A 16224-nucleotide genomic window follows, 5' to 3' on the forward strand; every position below is an offset into this window, starting at 1 on the left:
TCCCCAAGGTCAGGGAAGTTATTTCTCGGACTTCCCCGAACAGGGAACACCTGTGACTGAAGAGAGCTGAGTGGAGTTGTCTCTCGAGCTCCCCCACGCGCTGACAATGTTTCCGGAATCCTGAGCTTGGGGAGGTTCCACCAACGGTCGGCAGCGCGTGGGTTCTAACGGAATGCCTAAGCTCGTCTCCCCTGAGTATTTTCCTAATGTCTCTGTGCCAGGGAATGCTAGGGGTGATTGCAGGATATCCCAGTGACCGAGGCTGCCTCCCCAAGCTCAGGGAAGCTATTTCTCGGACTTCCCCGAACAGGGAACACCTGTGACTGAAGAGAGCTTCGTGGAGTTGCCTCTCGAGCTCCCCCACGCACTGACATTTGTTCCAGAATCCTGAGCGTGGGCAGGTTCCACCAACGGTCGTCAGCGCGTTGGTTCAAACGGAATGCCTAAGCTCGCCTCCCCTGAGGGTTTTCCTAATGTCTCTGTGCCAGGGAATGCCTGGGGTAATTGCAGGATATCCCAGTGTCAGAGGCTGCCTCCCCAAGTTCAGGGAAGGTATTTCACGGACTTCCCCAAACACGGAACACCTGTGACTGAAGAGAGCTGGGTGGAGTTGTCTCTCGTGCTCCCCCTCGCACTTAAAATGGTTCCGGAATTCTGAGCATGGGGTGGTTCCACCAACGGTCGGCAGCGCTTGGGTTCCAACGGAATGCCTAAGCTCGTCTCCCCTGATAGTTTTCCTAATGTCTCGGTGCCAGGGAATACTAGGGGTGATTTCAGGATATCCCATTGTCAGACGCTGCATCCCCAAGGTCAGGGAAGGTATTTCTCGGACTTCCCCGAACAGGGAACACCTGTGACTGAAGAGAGCTGCGTGGAGTTGTCTCTCGAGCTCCCCCACGCACTGACAATGTTTCCGGAATTGCGAGCGTGGGGAGGTTCCAAAAACGGTCGGCAGCGCGTGGGTTCAAATGGAATGCCTAAGCTCGTCTCCCCTGAGGGTTTTACTAATGTCTCTGTGCCAGGGAATTCTAGGGGTGATTGCAGGATATCCCAGTGTCAGAGGAAGCCTCCCCAAGGTCAGGGAATTTATTTCTCGGACTTCACCGAACAGGGAACACCTGTGACTGAAGAGAGCTGCGTGGAGTTGTCTCTCGAGCTCCCCCACGCACTGACAATGGTTCCGGAATCCTGAGCGTAGGGAGGTTCCACCAACGGTCGGCAGCGCGTGGGTTCTAACGGAATGCCTAAGCTCGTTTCCCCTGAGGGTTTTCCTAATGTCTCTGTGCCAGGGAATGCTAGGGGTGATTGCAGGATATCCCAATGTCAGAGGCTGCCTCCCCAAGTTCAGGGAAGTTATTTCTCGGACGTCCCCAAACAGGGAACACCTGTGACTGAAGAGAGCTGCGTGGAGTTTTCTCTCGAGCTCCCCCACGCACTGACAATGGTTCCGGAATCCTGAGCTTGGGGAGGTTCCACCAAACGTCGGCATCGTATGGATTCTAACGAATGCCTAAGCTCATCTCCCCTGAGAATTTTCCAAATATCTCTATGCCAGGAAATGCTAGGGGTGATTTCATGATATCCCAGTGTCAGAGGCTACATCCCCAAGTTCACGGAAGGTATTTCTCGGACTTCCCCGAACAGGGAACACCTGTGACTGAAGAGAGCTGCGTGGAGTTTTCTCTCGAGCTCCCCCACGCACTGACAATGGTTCCGGAATCCTGAGCTTGGGGAGGTTCCACCAAACGTCGGCATCGCTTGGATTCAAACGGAATGCCTAAGCTCGTCTCCCCTGAGTATTTTCCAAATATCTCTATGCCAGGAAAAGCTAGGGGTGATTTCAGGATATCCCAGTGTCAGAGGCGGCCTCCCCAAGGTCAGGGAAGGTTTTTCTCGGACTTCCCCGAACAGGGAACACCTGTGACCTAAGAGAGCTGCGTGGAGTTGTCTCTCGAGCTCACCCACGCACTGACAATGGTTCCGGAATCCTGAGCGTGGGGAGGTTCCACCAACGGTCGGCAGCACGTGGGTTCTAACGGAATGCCTAAGCTCGTCTCCCCTAAGGGTTTTCCTAATGTCTCTGTTCCAGGGAATGCTAGGGGTGATTTCAGGATATCCCAGTGTCAGAGGCTGCATCCCCAAAGTCAGGGAAGTTGTTTCTCGGACTTCCCCAAACAGGGAACACCTGGGACTGAAGAGAGCTGCGTGGAGTTGTGTCTCGAGCTTCCCCACGTACTGACAATGGTTCCGGAATCCTGAGCGTGGAGAGGTTCCACCAACGGTCGGCAGCGCTTGGGTTCTAACGGAATGCCTAGCTCGTCTCCCCTGAGGGTTTTCCTAATGTCTCTGTGCCAGGGAATGCTAGGGGTGATTGCAGGATATCCCAGTATCAGAGGTTGCCTCCCCAAGGTCAGGGAAGTTATTTCTCGGACTTCCCCGAACAGGGAACACCTGTGACTGAAGAGAGCTTCGTGGAGTTGTCTCTCGAGCTCCCCCACGCACTGACAATGGTTCCGGAATCCTGAGCGTGGGGAGGTTCCACCAACGGTCGTCAGCGCGTGGGTTCTAACGGAATGACTAAGCTCGTCTCCCCTGAGCGTTTTCCTATTGTCTCTGTGCCAGGGAATGCTAGGGGTGATTGGAGGGTATCCCAGTATCAGAGGCTGCCTCCCCAAGGTAAGGGAAGATATTTCTCGGACTTCCCCATACAGGGAAATCCTGTGAATGAAGAGAGCTGCGTGGAGTTGTCTCTCGAGGTCTCCAACGCACTGACAATTTTTCCGGAATCCTGAGCGTGGGGAGGTACCACCAACGGTCGGCAGCGCGTGGGTCCTAACGGAATGCCTAAGCTCGTGTCCCCTGAGGGTTTTCCTAATATCTCTGTGTCAGGAAATGCTAGGGGTGATTGCAGGATATCCCAGTGTCAGAGGCTGCCTCCCCATGGTCAGGGAAGTTATTTCTCGAACTTCCCCGAACAGGGAACACCTGTGACTGAAGAGAGCTGCGTGGAGTTGTCTCTCGAGCTCCCCCACGCACTGACAATTGTTCCGGAATCCTAAGAGTGGGGAGGTTCCACCAACGGTCGGCAGCGCGTGGGTTCTAGCGGAATGCCTAAGCTCGTCTCCCCTGAGGGTTTTCCTAATGTCTCTTAGCCAGGGAATGCTAGGGGTGATTGCAGGATATCCCAGTGTCAGACGCTGCCTCCCCAAGGTCAGGGAAGGTATTTCTCTGGCTTCCCTGAACAGGGAACACCTGTGACTGAAGAGAGCTGCGTGGAGTTGTCTCTCGAGCTCCACAATGCCCTGACAATTGTTCCGGAATCCTGAGGGTGGGGAGGTTCCACAAACCCTCGGCAGCGCGTGGGTCCTAACCGAGTGCCTTAGCTCGTCTCCCCTGAGGATTTTCCTAATATCTCTGTGTCAGGGAATGCTTGGGGTGATTGCAGGATATCCCAGTGTCTGAGGCTGCCTCCCCAAGGTCAGGGAAGGTATTTCTCGAACTTCCCCGAACAGGGAACACCTGTGACTGAAGAGAGCTGCGTGGAGTTGTCTCTCGAGTTCCCCCACGCACTGACAATGGTTCCGGAATCCTGAGCGTGGGGAGGTTCCACCAATGGTGGGCAGCGCGTGGGTTCTAACGGAATGCCTACGCTCGTCTTCATTGAGAGTTTTCCTAATGTCTCTGTGCCAGGGAATGCTAGGGGTGATTGCAGGATTTTCCAGTGTCAGATGCTGCCTCCCCAATGTCAGGGAAGTTATTTCTCGGACTTCACCGAACAGGGAACACCTGTGACTGAAGAGATCTGCGTGGAGTTGTCTCTCGGGCTCCCCCACGCACTGACAATTTTTAGGGAATCCTGAGCATGGGGAGGTTCCACCAACTGTCGGCAGCGCGTGGGTTCTAACGGAATGCCTAAGCTCATCTTCCATGAGGGTTTTCCTAATTTCTCTGTGCCAGGGAATGCTAGGGGTGATTGCAGGATATCCCAGTATCAGAGGCTGCCTCCCCAAGGTCAGGAAAGATATTTCTCGGACGTCCCCGAACAGGGAACACTGTGACTGAAGAGAGCTGAGTGGAGTTGTCTCTCGAGCTCCCCAACGCACTGACAATGGTTCCGGAATCCTGAGCGTGGGGAGGTTACACCAACCGTCGGCAGCGCGTGGGTTCTAACGGAAAGCCTTAGTTGATTTCCCCTGAGGGTTTTCCTAATGTCTCTGTGCCAGGGAATGCTGGGGGTGATTGCAGGATATCCCAGTGTCAGAAGCTGCCTCCCCAAGATCAGGGAAGGTATTTCTCGGACTTCCCGGACTAGGGATCACCTGTGACTGAAGAGAGCTTCGTGGAGTTGTCTCTCGAGCTCCCCCACGCACTGACAATTTTAAGGGAATGCTGAGCGTGGGGAAGTTCCTCCAACCGAAGGCAGCGCGTGGGTTCTAACGGAATGACTATGCTCATTTTCCCTGAGGATTTTCCAAATGTCTCTCTACCAGAAATGCTAGGGGTGATTGCAGGATTTCCCAGTGTAAGTGGCTGCCTCCCCAAGGTCAGGGAATATATTTCTCGGACTTCCCCGAACAGGAAACACCTGTGACTGAAGAGAGCTGCGTGGAGTTGTATCTCGAGCTCCCCCAAGCACTGACAATGGTTCCGGAATCCTGAGCGTGGGGAGGTTCCACCAACGGTCGGCAGTGCGTGGGTTCTAACGGAATGCCTAAGCTCGTATACCCTGAGGGTTTTCCTATTGTCTCTGTGCCAGGGAATGCTAGGGGTGATTGCAGGATATCCCAGTATCAGAGGCTGCCTCCCCAAGGTCAGGGAAGATATTTCTCGGACTTCCACGTAGAGGGAAATCCTGTGACTGAAGAGAGCTGCGTGGAGTTGTCTCTCGAGGTCACCCACGCACTGACAATTGTTCCGGAATCCTGAGGGTGGGGAGGTACCACCAAAGGTCGGCAGCGCTTGGGTTCTAACGGAATGCCTTAGCTCGTCTCCCCTGAGGGTTTTCCTAATATCTCTGTGTCAGGAAATGCTAGGGGTGATTGCAGGATATCCCAGTGTCAGAGGCTGCCTCCCCATGGTCAGGGAAGTTATTTCTCGAACTTCACCGAACAGGGAACACCTGTGACTGAAGAGAGCTGCGTGGAGTTGTCTCTCGAGCTCCCCCACGCACTGACAATGGTTCCGGAATCCTGAGCGTGGGGAGGTTCCACCAACGGTCGGCAGTGCATGGGTTCTAACGGAATGCCTAAGCTCGTCTCCACTGAGGATTTTCCTAATGACCCTGAGCCAGGGAATGCTAGGGGTGATTGCAGGATATCCCAGTGAACGAGGCTGCCTCCCCAAGTTCAGGGAAGGTATTTCTCGGGCTTCCCTGAACAGGGAACACCTGTGACTGAAGAGAGCTGCGTGGAGTTGTCTCTCGAGCTCCACAACGCACTGACAATTGTTCTGGAATCCTGAGCGTGGGGAGGTTCCACCAACCGTCGGCAGCGCGTGGGTTCTAACGGAATGTCTAAGCTCATCTTCCCTGAGGGTTTTCCTAATGTCTCTGTGCCAGGGAATGCTAGGGGTGATTGCAGGATATCCCAGTATCAGAGGCTGCCTCCCCAAGGTCAGGGAAGTTATTACTCGGACTTCCCGGACTAGGGAACACCTGTGACTGAAGAGAGCTTCGGGGAGTTGTCTCTCGAGCTCCCCCACGCACTGACAATTTTTAGGGAATGCTGAGCGTGGGGAACTTCCTCCAACCGAAGTCAGCGCGTGGGTTCTAACGGAATGACTATGCTCATTTTCCCTGAGGTTTTTCCAAATATCTCTGTGCCAGGGAATGCTAGGGGTGATTGCAGGATATCCCAGTGTAATTGGCTGCCTCCACAAGGTCAGGGAATATATTTCTCGGACTTCCCCGAACAGGAAACACCTGTGACTGAAGAGAGCTGCGTGGAGTTGTCTCTCGAGCTCCCCCACGCACTGACAATTTTTAGGGAATGCTGAGAGTGGGGAACTTCCTCCAACCGAAGTCAGCGCGTGGGTTCTAACGGAATGACTATGCTCATTTTCCCTGAGGATTTTCCAAATATCTCTGTGCCAGGGAATGCTAGGGGTGATTGCAGGATATCCCAGTGTAATTGGCTGCCTCCCCAAGGTCAGGGAATATATTTCTCGGACTTCCCCGAACAGGAAACACCTGTGACTGAAGAGAGCTGCGTGGAGGTGTCTCTCGAGCTCCCCCACGCACTGACAATGTTTCCGGAATCCTGAGCGTGGGGAGGTTCCACCAACGGTCAGCAGTGCATGGGTTCTAACGGAATGCCTAAGCTCGTCTCCCCTGAGGGTTTTCCTATTGTCTCTGTGCCAGGGAATGCTAGGGGTGATTGCAGGATATCCCAGTATCAGAGGCTGCCTCCCCAAGGTAAGGGAAGTTATTTCTCGGACTTCCCCATACAGGGAAATCCTGTGACTGAAGAGAGCTGCGTGGAGTTGTCTCTCGAGGTCCCCCACGCACTGACAATTGTCCCGGAATCCTGAGCATGGGGAGGTACCACCAACGGTCGGCAGCGCGTGGGTTCTAACGGAATGCCTAAGCTCGTGTCCCCTGAGGGTTTTCCTAATATCTCAGTGTCAAGAAATGCTAGGGGTGATTGCAGGATATCCCAGTGTCAGAGGCTGCCTCCTCATGGTCAGGGAAGTTATTTCTCGAACTTCCCCGAACAGGGAACACCTGTGACTGAAGAGAGCTGCGTGGAGTTGTCTCTCGAGCTCCCCCACGCACTGACAATGGTTCCGGAATCCTGAGCGTGGGGAGGTTCCACCAACGGTCGGCAGCACGTGGGTTCTAACGGAATGCCGAAGCTCGTCTCCCCTGAGGATTTTCCTAATGTCCCTGAGCCAGGGAATGCTAGGGGTGATTGCAGGATATCCCAGTGTCAGAGGCTGCCTCCCCAAGTTCAGGGAAGGTATTTCTCGGGCTTCCCTGTACAGGGAACACCTGTGACTGAAGAGAGCTCCGTGGAGTTGTCTCTCGAGCTCCACAACGCACTGACAATTGTTCCGGAATCCTGAGCGTGGGGAGGTTCCACCAATGGTGGGCAGCGCGTGGGTTCTAACGGAATGCCTACGCTCGTCTTCATTGAGTGTTTTCCTAATGTCTCTGTGCCAGGGAATGCTAGGGGTGATTGCAGGATATCCCAGTGACCAAGGCTGCCTCCCCAAGTTCAGAGAAGGTATTTCTCAGACTTCCCCTAACAGGGAACACCTGTGACTGAAGAGAGCTGCGTGGAGTTGTCTCTCGAGCTCCCCCAAGCACTGACAATGTTTCCGGAATCCTGAGCGTGGGGAGGTTCCACCAACGGTCGGCAGCGCGTGGGTTCTATCGGAATGCCTAAGCTCGTCTCCCCTGAGCGTTTTCCAAATATCTCTGTGCCAGGGAATGCTAGGGGTGATTGCAGGATATCCCAGTGTCAGAGGCTGCCTCCCCAAGTTCAGGGAAATTATTTCTCAGACTTCCCGAACAGGAACACCTTTGACTGAAGAGAGCAGCGTGGAGTTGTCTCTCGAGCTCCCCCACGCACTGACAATGTTTCCGGAATCCTGAGCGTGGGGAAGTTCCACCAACGGTCGGCAGCGCGTGGGTTCTAACGGAATGCCTAAGCTCGTCTCCCCTGAGGGTTTTCCTAATGTCTTAGTGCCAGGGAATGCTAGGGGTGATTGCAGGATATCCCAGTGACCGAGGCTGCATCCCCAAGTTCAGGGAATGTTTTTCTCGGACTTCCCCGAACAGGGAACATCTGTGACTGAAGAGAGCTGCGTGGAGTTGTCTCTCGAGGTCCCCCACGCACTGACAATTTTTCCGGAATTCTGAGCGTAGGAAGGTTACAGCAACAGTCGGCAGCGAGTGGGTTCTAATGGAATGCCTAGGCTCGTCTCCTCTTGGGGTTTTCCTAATGTCTATGTGACAGGGAATGCTAGGGGTGACTGCAGGATATCCCAGTGTCAGAGGCTACCTCCCCAAGGTCAGGGAAGCTCTTTCTCGGAATTCCCCGAACAGGGAACACCTGTGACTGAAGAGAGCTGCGTGGAGTTGTCTCTCGAGCTCCCCCACGCACTGACAATGGTTCCGGAATCCTGAGCGTGGGGAGGTTCCACCAACGGTCGGCAGCACGTGGGTTCTAACGGAATGCCTAAGCTCGTCTCACCTGAGGGTTTTCCTAATGTCTCTGTTCCAGGGAATGCTAGGGGTGATTTCAGGATATCCCAGTGTCAGAGGCTGCATCCCCAAAGTCAGGGAAGTTGTTTCTCGGACTTCCCCAAACAGGGAACACCTGGGACTGAAGAGAGCTGCGTGGAGTTGTGTCTCGAGCTCCCCCACGTACTGACAATGGTTCCGGAATCCTGAGTGTGGAGAGGTTCCACCAACGGTCGGCAGCGCGTGGGTTCTAACGGAATGTCTAAGCTCATCTTCCCTGAGGGTTTTCCTAATGTCTCTGTGCCAGGGAATGCTAGGGGTGATTGCAGGATATCCCAGTATCAGAGGCTGCCTCCCCAAGGTCAGGGAAGTTATTACTCGGACTTCCCGGACTAGGGAACACCTGTGACTGAAGAGAGCTTCGGGGAGTTGTCTCTCGAGCTCCCCCACGCACTGACAATTTTTAGGGAATGCTGAGCGTGGGGAACTTCCTCCAACCGAAGTCAGCGCGTGGGTTCTAACGGAATGACTATGCTCATTTTCCCTGAGGATTTTCCAAATATCTCTGTGCCAGGGAATGCTAGGGGTGATTGCAGGATATCCCAGTGTAATTGGCTGCCTCCCCAAGGTCAGGGAATATATTTCTCGGACTTCCCCGAACAGGAAACACCTGTGACTGAAGAGAGCTGCGTGGAGTTGTCTCTCGAGCTCCCCCACGCACTGACAATTTTTAGGGAATGCTGAGCGTGGGGAACTTCCTCCAACCGAAGTCAGCGCGTGGGTTCTAACGGAATGACTATGCTCATTTTCCCTGAGGATTTTCCAAATATCTCTGTGCCAGGGAATGCTAGGGGTGATTGCAGGATATCCCAGTGTAATTGGCTGCCTCCCCAAGGTCAGGGAATATATTTCTCGGACTTCCCCGAACAGGAAACACCTGTGACTGAAGAGAGCTGCGTGGAGTTGTCTCTCGAGCTCCCCCACGCACTGACAATGTTTCCGGAATCCTGAGCGTGGGGAGGTTCCACCAACGGTCAGCAGTGCATGGGTTCTAACGGAATGCCTAAGCTCGTCTCCCCTGAGGGTTTTCCTATTGTCTCTGTGCCAGGGAATGCTAGGGGTGATTGCAGGATATCCCAGTATCAGAGGCTGCCTCCCCAAGGTAAGGGAAGTTATTTCTCGGACTTCCTCATACAGGGAAATCCTGTGACTGAAGAGAGCTGCGTGGAGTTGTCTCTCGAGGTCCCCCACGCACTGACAATTGTTCCGGAATCCTGAGCATGGGGAGGTACCACCAACGGTCGGCAGCGCGTGGGTTCTAACGGAATGCCTAAGCTCGTGTCCCCTGAGGGTTTTCCTAATATCTCAGTGTCAGGAAATGCTAGGGGTGATTGCAGGATATCCCAGTGTCAGAGGCTGCCTCCTCATGGTCAGGGAAGTTATTTCTCGAACTTCCCCGAACAGGGAACACCTGTGACTGAAGAGAGCTGCGTGGAGTTGTCTCTCGAGCTCCCCCACGCACTGACAATGGTTCCGGAATCCTGAGCGTGTGGAGGTTCCACCAACGGTCGGCAGCGCGTGGGTTCTAACGGAATGCCGAAGCTCGTCTCCCCTGAGGATTTTCCTAATGTCCCTGAGCCAGGGAATGCTAGGGGTGATTGCAGGATATCCCAGTGTCAGAGGCTGCCTCCCCAAGTTCAGGGAAGGTATTTCTCGGGCTTCCCTGAACAGGGAACACCTGTGACTGAAGAGAGGTCCGTGGAGTTGTCTCTCGAGCTCCACAACGCACTGACAATTGTTCCGGAATCCTGAGCGTGGGGAGGTTCCACCAATGGTGGGCAGCGCGTGGGTTCTAACGGAATGCCTACGCTCGTCTTCATTGAGGGTTTTCCTAATGTCTCTGTGCCAGGGAATGCTAGGGGTGATTGCAGGATATCCCAGTGACCAAGGCTGCCTCCCCAAGTTCAGAGAAGGTATTTCTCAGACTTCCCCTAACAGGGAACACCTGTGACTGAAGAGAGCTGCGTGGAGTTGTCTCTCGAGCTCCCTCAAGCACTGACAATGTTTCCGGAATCCTGAGCGTGGGGAGGTTCCACCAACTGTCGGCAGCGCGTGGGTTCTATCGGAATACCTAAGCTCGTCTCCCCTGAGCGTTTTCCAAATATCTCTGTGCCAGGGAATGCTAGGGGTGATTGCAGGATATCCCAGTGTCAGAGGCTGCCTCCCCAAGTTCAGGGAAATTATTTCTCAGACTTCCCGTACAGGAACACCTTTGACTGAAGAGAGCAGCGTGGAGTTGTCTCTCGAGCTCCCCCACGCACTGACAATGTTTCCGGAATCCTGAGCGTGGGGAAGTTCCACCAACGGTCGGCAGCGCGTGGGTTCTAACGGAATGCCTAAGCTCGTCTCCCCTGAGGGTTTTCCTAATGTCTTAGTGCCAGGGAATGCTAGGGGTGATTGCAGGATATCCCAGTGACCGAGGCTGCATCCCCAAGGTCAGGGAATGTTTTTCTCGGACTTCCCCGAACAGGGAACATCTGTGACTGAAGAGAGCTGCGTGGAGTTGTCTCTCGAGGTCCCCCACGCACTGACAATTTTTCCGGAATTCTGAGCGTAGGAATGTTACAGCAACAGTCGGCAGCGAGTGGGTTCTAATGGAATGCCTAGGCTCGTCTCCTCTTGGGGTTTTCCTAATGTCTATGTGACAGGGAATGCTAGGGGTGACTGCAGGATATCCCAGTGTCAGAGGCTACCTCCCCAAGGTCAGGGAAGCTCTTTCTCGGAATTCCCCGTACAGGGAACACCTGTGACTGAAGAGAGCTGCGTGGAGTTGTCTCTCGAGCTCCCCCACGCACTGACAATGTTTCCGGAATCCTGAGCGTGGGGAGGTTCCACCAACGGTCGGCAGCACGTGGGTTCTAACGGAATGCCTAAGGTCGTCTCACCTGAGGGTTTTCCTAATGTCTCTGTTCCAGGGAATGCTAGGGGTGATTTCAGGATATCCCAGTGTCAGAGGCTGCATCCCCAAAGTCAGGGAAGTTGTTTCTCGGACTTCCCCAAACAGGGAACACCTGGGACTGAAGAGAGCTGCGTGGAGTTGTGTCTCGAGCTCCCCCACGTACTGACAATGGTTCCGGATTCCTGAGTGTGGAGAGGTTCCACCAACGGTCGGCAGCGCTTGGGTTCTAACGGAATGCCTAAGCTCGTCTCCCCTGAGGATTTTCCTAATGTCTCTGTGCCAGGGAATGCTAGGGGTGATTGCAGGATATCCCAGTATCAGAGGTTGCCTCCCCAAGGTCAGGGAAGTTATTTCTCGGACTTCCCAGAACAGGGAACACCTGTGACTGAAGAGAGCTTCGTGGAGTTGTCTCTCGAACTCCCCCACGCACTGACAATGGTTCCGGAATCCTGAGCGTGGGGAGGTTCCACCAACGGTCGTCAGCGCGTTGGTTCTAACGGAATGACTAAGCTCGTCTCCCCTGAGCGTTTTCATAATGTCTCTGTGCCAGGGTATGCCAGGGGTGTTTGCAGGATATCCCAGTGTCTGAGGCTGCCTCCCCAAGGTCAGGGAAGGTTTTTCTAAGACTTCCCAAAACACGGAACACCTGTGACTGAAGAGAGCTGCGTGGAGTTTTCTCTCGTGCTCCCCCACGCACTGACAATGTTTCCGGAATCCTGAGCATCGGGAGGTTCCACCAACGGTCTGCAGCGCGTGGGTTCCAACGGAATGCCTAAGGTCGTCTCCCCTGAGGGTTTTCCAAATGTCTCTCTGCCAGGAAATGCTAGGGGTGATTTCAGGATATCCCAGTGTCAGAGGCTGCCTCCCCAAGTTCAGGGAAGTTATTTTTCGGACTTCCCCGAACAGGGAACACCTGTGACTGAAGAGAGCTGCGTGGAGTTGTCTCTCGAGCTCCCCCACGCACTGAAAATTGTTCCGGAATCCTGAGCGTGGGGAGGTTCCACCAACCGTCGGCATCGCTTGGGTTCTAACGGAATGCTTAAGCTCGTCTCCCCTGAGGGTTTTCCTAATGTCTCTGAGCCAGGGAATGCTAGGGGTGATTGCAGGATATCCCAGTGTCAGACGCTGCCTCCCCAAGGTCAGGGAAGGTATTTCTCGGGCTTCCCTGAACAGGGAACACCTGTGACTGAAGAGAGCTGCGTGGAGTTGTCTCTCGAGCTCCACAATGCCCTGACAATTGTTCCGGAATCCTGAGCGTTGGGAGGTTCGACAAACCGTCGGCAGTGCGTGGGTCCTAACCGAGTGCCTAAGCTCGTCTCCCCTGAGGATTTTCCTAATATCTCTGTGTCAGGGAATGCTTGGGGTGATTGCAGGATATCCCAGTGTCTGAGGCTGCCTCCCCAAGGTCAGGGAAGGTATTTCTCGAACTTCCCCGAACAGGGAACACCTGTGACTGAAGAGAGCTGCGTGGAGTTGTCTCTCGAGTTCCCCCACGCACTGACAATGGTTCCGGAATCCTGAGCGTGGGGAGGTTCCACCAATGGTGGGCAGCGCGTGGGTTCTAACGGAATGCCTACGCTCGTCTTCATTGAGGGTTTTCCTAATGTCTCTGTGCCAGGGAATGCTAGGGGTGATTGCAGGATATCCCAGTGTCAGAGGCTGCCTCCCCAATGTCAGGGAAGTTATTTCTCGGACTTCACCGAACAGGGAACACCTGTGACTGAAGAGATCTGCGTGGAGTTGTCTCTCGGGCTCCCCCACGCACTGACAATTTTTAGGAAATCCTGAGCATGGGGAGGTTCCACCAACTGTCGGCAGCGCGTGGGTTCTAACGGAATGCCTAAGCTCATCTTCCATGAGGGTTTTCCTAATTTCTCTGTGCCAGGGAATGCTAGGGGTGATTGCAGGATATCCCAGTATCAGAGGCTGCCTCCCCAAGGTCAGGGAAGATATTTCTCGGACGTCCCCGAACAGGGAACACTGTGACTGAAGAGAGCTGAGTGGAGTTGTCTCTCGAGCTCCCCAACGCACTGACAATGGTTCCGGAATCCTGAGCGTGGGGAGGTTACACCAACCGTCGGCAGCGCGTGGGTTCTAACGGAAAGCCTTAGTTGATTTCCCCTGAGGGTTTTCCTAATGTCTCTGTGCCAGGGAATGCTAGGGGTGATTGCAGGATATCCCAGTGACTGAGGCTGCATCCCCAAGGTCAGGGAATGTTTTTCTCGGACTTCCCCGAACAGGGAACATCTGTGACTGAAGAGAGCTGCGTGGAGTTTTATCTCGAGCTCCCCCAAGCACTGACAATGGTTCCGGAATCCTGAGCGTGGGGAGGTTCCACCAACGGTCGGCAGTGCGTGGGTTCTAACGGAATGCCTAAGCTCGTATCCCCTGAGGGTTTTCCTATTGTCTCTGTGCCAGGGAATGCTAGGGGTGATTGCAGGATATCCCAGTATCAGAGGCTGCCTCCCCAAGGTCAGGGAAGATATTTCTCGGACTTCCACGTAGAGGGAAAACCTGTGACTGAAGAGAGCTGCGTGAAGTTGTCTCTCGAGGTCCCCCACGCACTGACAATTGTTCCGGAATCCTGAGGGTGGGGAGGTACCACCAAAGGTCGGCAGCGCTTGGGTTCTAACGGAATGCCTTATCTCGTCTCCCCTGAGGGTTTTCCTAATATCTCTGTGTCAGGAAATGCTAGGGGTGATTGCAGGATATCCCAGTGTCAGAGGCTGCCTCCCCATGGTCAGGGAAGTTATTTCTCGAACTTCACCGAACAGGGAACACCTGTGACTGAAGAGAGCTGCGTGGAGTTGTCTCTCGAGCTCCCCCACGCACTGACAATGGTTCCGGAATCCTGAGCGTGGGGAGGTTCCACCAACGGTCGGCAGTGCATGGGTTCTAACGGAATGCCTAAGCTCGTCTCCACTGAGGATTTTCCTAATGACCCTGAGCCAGGGAATGCTAGGGGTGATTGCAGGATATCCCAGTGAAAGAGGCTGCCTCCCCAAGTTCAGGGAAGGTATTTCTCGGGCTTCCCTGAACAGGGAACACCTGTGACTGAAGAGAGCTGCGTGGAGTTGTCTCTCGAGCTCCACAACGCACTGACAATTGTTCCGGAATCCTGAGCGTGGGGAGGTTCCACCAACCGTCGGCAGCGCGTGGGTTCTAACGGAATGCCTAAGCTCATCTTCCCTGAGGGTTTTCCTAATGTCTCTGAGCCAGGGAATGCTAGGGGTGATTGCAGGATATCCCAGTGTCAGACGCTGCCTCCCCAAGGTCAGGGAAGGTATTTCTCGGGCTTCCCTGAACAGGGAACACCTGTGACTGAAGAGAGCTGCGTGGAGTTGTCTCTCGAGCTCCACAATGCCCTGACAATTGTTCCGGAATCCTGAGCGTTGGGAGGTTCCACAAACCGTCGGCAGTGCGTGGGTCCTAACCAAGTGCCTAAGCTCGTCTCCCCTGAGGATTTTCCTAATATCTCTGTGTCAGGGAATGCTTGGGGTGATTGCAGGATATCCCAGTGTCTGAGGCTGCCTCCCCAAGGTCAGGGAAGGTATTTCTCGAACTTCCCCGAACAGGGAACACCTGTGACTGAAGAGAGCTGCGTGGAGTTGTCTCTCGAGTTCCCCCACGCACTGACAATGGTTCCGGAATCCTGAGCGTGGGGAGGTTCCACCAATGGTGGGCAGCGCGTGGGTTCTAACGGAATGCCTACGCTCGTCTTCATTGAGGGTTTTCCTAATGTCTCTGTGCCAGGGAATGCTAGGGGTGATTGCAGGATATCCCAGTGTCAGAGGCTGCCTCCCCATGGTCAGGGAAGTTATTTCTCGGACTTCACCGAACAAGGAACACCTGTGACTGAAGAGATCTGCGTGGAGTTGTCTCTCGGGCTCCCCCACGCACTGACAATTTTTAGGAAATCCTGAGCATGGGGAGGTTCCACCAACTGTCGGCAGCGCGTGGGTTCTAACGGAATGCCTAAGCTCATCTTCCATGAGGGTTTTCCTAATTTCTCTGTGCCAGGGAATGCTAGGGGTGATTGCAGGATATCCCAGTATCAGAGGCTGCCTCCCCAAGTTCAGGGAAGATATTTCTCGGACGTCCCCGAACAGGGAACACTGTGACTGAAGAGAGCTGAGTGGAGTTGTCTCTCGAGCTCCCCAACGCACTGACAATGGTTCCGGAATCCTGAGCGTGGGGAGGTTACACCAACCGTCGGCAGCGCGTGGGTTCTAACGGAAAGCCTTAGTTGATTTCCCCTGAGGGTTTTCCTAATGTCTCTGTGCCAGGGAATGCTAGGGGTGATTGCAGGATATCCCAGTGACCGAGGCTGCATCCCCAAGGTCAGGGAAGGTATTTCTCGGACTTCCCGGACTAGGGAACACCTGTGACTGAAGAGAGCTTCGGGGAGTTGTCTCTCGAGCTCCCCCACGCACTGACAATTTTTAGGGAATGCTGAGCGTGGGGAACTTCCTCCAACCGAAGTCAGCCCGTGGGTTCTAACGGAATGACTATGCTCATTTTCCCTGATGGTTTTCCAAATATCTCTGTGCCAGGGAATGCTAGGGGTGATTGCAGGATATCCCAGTGTAATTGGCGGCCTCCCCAAGGTCAGGGAATATATTTCTCGGACATCCCCGAACAGGAAACACCTGTGACTGAAGAGAGCTGCGTGGAGTTTTCTCTCGAGCTCCCCCACGCACTGACAATGTTTCCGGAATCCTGAGCGTGGGGAGGTTCCACCAACGGTCGGCAGTGCATGGGTTCTAACGGAATGCCTAAGCTCGTCTCCCCTGAGGTTTTTCCTATTGTCTCTGTGCCAGGGAATGCTAGGGGTGATTGCAGGATATCCCAGTATCAGAGGCTGCCTCCCCAAGGTAAGGGAAGATATTTCTCGGACTTCCCCATACAGGGAAATCCTGTGACTGAAGAGAGCTGCGTGGAGTTGTCTCTCGAGGTCCCCCACGCACTGACAATTGTTCCGGAATCCTGAGCATGGGGAGGTACCACCAACGGTCGGCAGCGCGTGGGTTCTAACGGAATGCCTAAGCTCGTGTCCCCTGAGGGTTTTCCTAATATCTCT

This window comes from Vicugna pacos, unplaced genomic scaffold, assembly GCF_048564905.1.
Source record: "Vicugna pacos unplaced genomic scaffold, VicPac4 SAC-SAT, whole genome shotgun sequence".
NCBI classification, from domain to species: Eukaryota; Metazoa; Chordata; class Mammalia; order Artiodactyla; family Camelidae; genus Vicugna; species Vicugna pacos.